This window comes from Podarcis cretensis (assembly GCF_951804945.1).
Source record: "Podarcis cretensis genome assembly, chromosome: 17".
Lineage (NCBI taxonomy): Eukaryota > Metazoa > Chordata > Lepidosauria > Squamata > Lacertidae > Podarcis > Podarcis cretensis.
In genome coordinates this window covers 17728837-17733566 of record NC_137187.1, presented here as the reverse complement: position 1 = coordinate 17733566, position 4730 = coordinate 17728837, and the positions used below count along the sequence as shown (strand labels likewise).

The window sequence follows — 4730 nt, the reverse complement described above, 5'->3', positions numbered from 1 at the left end:
CTGTGACCCTCGGTTTCTTTAACTATTGTCTGCTGGGGAACTTTCCCTTCCATTAGGATCATTCATTTCATATTTTGTCTATAAGTGTACAACCAAAACAATAGTTTTACTACAATTAGTAGTAGAAAGATGTCCACGCCATGCCATTTCAAGTCCCGTCCCCCACAGTTAACAGAAGGAAAGCTCGAATTTCCAACACATGGTCACAATTGTGAACAATGTCCCGGCTCCCACTATATGAGAGGAAGATTGTGGGTATACAGAAACCTTTATTGCTCAAGTCCTTACAGTGAAGAAAGCTGAGTAAATAGGCAGAACATGTGCCGGGCAGAGGGAGGCAATGTTTTAGCTGCATCCGAGTTCCCATGTCAAGCAAGTAGGGGGCTAGGTGTCTCCAAGGAACTCTTGCCTGAGAGCAGAATCCACATAGGAAGTCTGACAGTCCAGGGTCCAGAGAATCCAGATGATCACAGAGTCAAGGGTTCAGATGGAGAGCAAGAAGCAATAAGGTAGGGCCAGGAACTACAGGCATTGTTTCCAGCATCTGACTGCTGCTGAGAGTTCTGTTTAAGATAAGGTTATCAGACATCCCCAGATTTACAAATCAGTCCCTATACAAAATCCATTGAAGTTGAAAAGTGCCCTCGGATTCATTGAAAAAAAATTGGGAACCTGAAATATACATGGAGTCCTGTAGTGATTTCATGCTCTTTATTGCAGATTGTAAAACAGTGATTGAATTGCCCCCCAAACCTCAGGCTTTTATATACATTATTTACACAATGAGTCCCATCTGATTGGCTGATTCTGCTTCCCTCCTGGAGCCTGATTGGTCTTTTCCTGCAGGCCAATCAGTTGTTGCATTCTAGGATTCTACTTGCCTATTGTTCTAGGATCCAAGCTTAGTACATAAGAGAACCTTAGTTTAATAGTGCCAGAGCCCGTTGGCTCTCATCAGTGCCTTCTCCTCTGTGGAGGCTGATCAGCTGCAGGTGGAATCACTCACCTTCTCCCCCTTCAGGCTGCTGTTCAGCAGGTGAAGCTGACTTCTGGCCCATAACAAGCAAACTAAAACGTTGATCCAACCAGCAAGCGACACATGTCCTGCAATCCTATCATATGGGAATGAGAATGGCGCAACTTAGCACAGCAAAAGGAACTGGGCAAGCGAAAATGCAGCCCTCTGTGAAAGCTGAGCCTGAATTATCTGTTCACACCTGCACTGGGATGATGAAGGTGACAGTACGAACACTTGGGAACAGAGTGACAGCCTCCTGCTGGTGGCATGCTCTGGTAATGCTTTAGGTGGAGTTGGCATAATACGCAGAGCATGTGAAGGTGCCCTACACTGTGGTGACTTGTGGGACAGGGCAGGAGGCAGGCACCCCACTAGGACCTTTCCTGAGATCTACTTCCCCAATCAGCTCCCTGGGCTCCCTAGACCCTAGTATGCTCTGCCCCAACCTATTGAATCTTCCTCCCAGGATCGTATGGGGCCAACTACTCCCTTTAGTTTTCATCTGCCCAGTCGCTGTCCACCACAGCCCCAATGCCCATGACAAACACATATCGTATGGGGCAATGGCAACATACGGTTTTACCTACGGGACCGCCTCTCATGGTATGAGCCACAGAGGAACTTATGGTCTTCAAACAAAAACATCTTGGAAGTCCCAGGCCACAGAGAGGTTAGGCTGGCCTCAACCAGAGCCAGGGCTTTTTTCGGCTGTGGCTCCGATCTGGTGGAATGCTCTGTCACAAGAGACTAGGGCCCTGCAGGACTTGACATCTTTCCACAGGGCCTGCAAAACATGAGCTGTTCCACCAGGCCTTTGGCCAGGGCACAGCCTGATTCCCTCCTTTGGCAATCTTCACAGAACTCTAGCCCAATGGTTGCCATTAATTTGATTTGAATTAATTTTATAATGAAATGATTTTAGAATGTATTATTTTATTGTTGTTAGCCACCCTGAGCCCTGCTTCGGCTGGGGAGGGCGGGATATAAATAAAATATTATTATTATTATTATTATTATTATTATTATTGCATTGTTTGTTTTCTATTGCATATATCTAACCTTTGTTCCACCAAAGAACCCAAGGCTATGTTTGGGTGGACACGGATCAGGCCCAGACCTGCTGTACCTTCAGTAGATCTGTGGCCTCAGGTGCCTTCAAATCATAGCCAGGGACTATCCTCATACTGTAACTGATCTTGAACAAAAATCCAGTCACATGACTCAAGCACTTTCTGTTGGGAATAATTTTTAAAAAGAGTGGTTAATCTCCAGTGTAATGATTCCGTCGTAATCTTTGAATGGGCTCTATGATCTGGAGAGGAACTCCACAAGTTAACGCCTCATAAGACAGAGGTCCCATACCTGATAGAAATATATCAGAGTTCATGTAAACACAGGGAAAACAGGATTTAAGATTTTCACTATGGTGGCTTTTGAAATAGGCCCAAGGGTCTTCACTACGCTGTGAGGCGCTAATTTACCTGGGAACTTCATAGTTGCTATGGTAATTGGCTCTCAAGTTGTCCCCAAAATACCTCTTATGCAGTTGTAGCCATAGGTTAATTTAATATTCTTATTGCTAAGCAATACTTTGATTCAGTGTCATTATGTTTTGAGTTATATATTTCTGTCTGGAAATGTCAAGGCAATTCATCCCTATTCGTTTTTAGGATTTTTGTGTTCTTCTTGTTTAAAAAGAGTTAATTGCATTTTCCCCTCTGGCACAATTTATTTGTCTGGGTTTTATTTGTAGGTGGAAAGAACAGCAACAGGACACTGAGCTGAAAAGCAAATGATATCAGCCTGGAACATGAAATTAAGTGTGTAATTTAGGGCACTACTAGACAGTAGTAGTTCTATGTATTGTGTGGCAAGAGGTCTCCCCTACCCTTCGGTCCTTCCCAATATCAAGAATAAGAGGCATGGTAACAAACATTTGGGTGAAATCAGGCCACAACTTTATTGACTACAGATATAAGAGGTTTGGCATAGGCACTGGGTAGACCCCATCCCTTCTGGCCTGTTTGCTGGAAGAACTTATGTTTGGGGGTCAACCAGAAATGAGGGAGTCCCTGACCTCTACATAAAGGGGTAACAGCTCCACTGGATTGCACCTGGGGAGTGCTCTGGCCCTTGCCCCCACCTGGGTGTCCAGATAGCAGCATCTCCCCTGGATCCCTTTAATGGGATACCCATTTCGGAGGGGCCAGGCAGAGGCTACAACCTTCCTTCCAATCAAGACTACACCTATCCAATGCCCAAACTGCCAAAGTTGTGACACCAGTGACTGACCATACAATAGCAAAAATGGGCAGCAACATGTCACAGCAATATATATATATATATATATATATATATATATATATATGGACGGAGGGTGGAAATGAAAAGTGGCTGCAGTGCGAACCATGGGCCTATGTTATATACTGGAGCTGGTGCCCTATGCCCACTCATGATTTGCTGGTTAGGTGAGTTGGCAGGATCAATTACCCAGGCAGGAAGCTCAGCTCGGAGGCTTCCTTTGCTGCCTGGGAAACAGTCCCTGAGACTTCCCCGTTGGATCCCAGCACATGGGGGAACGCCGACCTGCAATGGCACCCATCAGAGACTTCTAAACATGGGTCTGAATTTAACAGGAAAACAGTTTTGTGGATGATGTACACAGAAATCATCTAAGGCCAGCCTTGCAAGGAGGCCACTATCCTACGTGAGCTATGTGCTCCAAAGCACACCTGTAAGAATCACACACTGAGAACTTCAGCTTCCCTTTCTCTCTGAAGCCCTTGTGTTAAACTAAAACTTGTTCCAGAGGTCTGAAGGACCCTTTGGAACACCATGTGGATTGGCGTGGAGACTGCAGGAGAAGGGAAGAATGTGAAAATAACACCATTTCCCTTCATGGAAATTCTCTGCTGGATCAGAGCCTTCTATCAAAAAAGGGAGGAAAAAAATCACGTTTTTACATGCAAGCCCCACTCAAGTCAAGAGGGGCACCTCCTTCTGAGCACCTCCCAGTGGCAACATACTTGACATGCTTGTGGGGGCGGGCACAATGATCCTTAGCCTTCTTTTTAAATTTTCTATAAATTTCTATAAATCAGATATAGAAATATCTGATTATTTCTAACAACAGCTTCCAGACTTTCAGAACTAGCCATATGCACCTTCAGAATCCAGCTCACAATCTCACTTGTTGCACATTGTAAATCTATTACATGTCCTAATGACTACAGCATGCAATACTTTCAATGTGCAACAAGTGTTGTCAAGAGATACTGTTTGCTAACTGTGGGAATGTTCAGGGTGGCAGGAGAGGATACATTGTTTATTAATATCCTTCCTAACTTGCGCTAGCAAGTTCCTTTTCTTAGCAGAGTGCATTCCCCTTTAAGCAGCAGAAAACTGGTTGCAAACTCGTTGGGTTTCTTAAGACAATACGCAATTCAATCTGCCTTGTCCAGATTGAAATGTGTTCTGATATTTTCCTGGTAAGACCCCTTGAATCCCTCCTAAAAGAATAAAGACAGCAGAGTCTTATTCATAAGCAATAAAAAGAAAGTTTACTCATGATCAGGCAGAGCACAGTGTGATCCCTGAAGACAGGCTTAAGGCTTAAGGCTTAAAGTTACAAACGTATAAAAACAGGTTTACCCCATATGTGGGTTGACCTAGTGACTGCCATTAGCAGTCCAGGAAGTTCACAGGATGAAAG

At 44.4% G+C, this 4730-nt stretch overlaps 1 long non-coding RNA gene across 1 annotated transcript; it reads left to right on the top strand.

Moving 5' to 3' along the window:
- The first annotated feature begins 939 nt into the window (after positions 1–939).
- Positions 940–2964, top strand: LOC307206075. Its single transcript, XR_013834262.1, has 2 exons — positions 940–1036; positions 2772–2964. It is a non-coding gene; the product is annotated as an uncharacterized lncRNA (long non-coding RNA).
- Positions 2965–4730: the final 1766 nt, after the last annotated feature.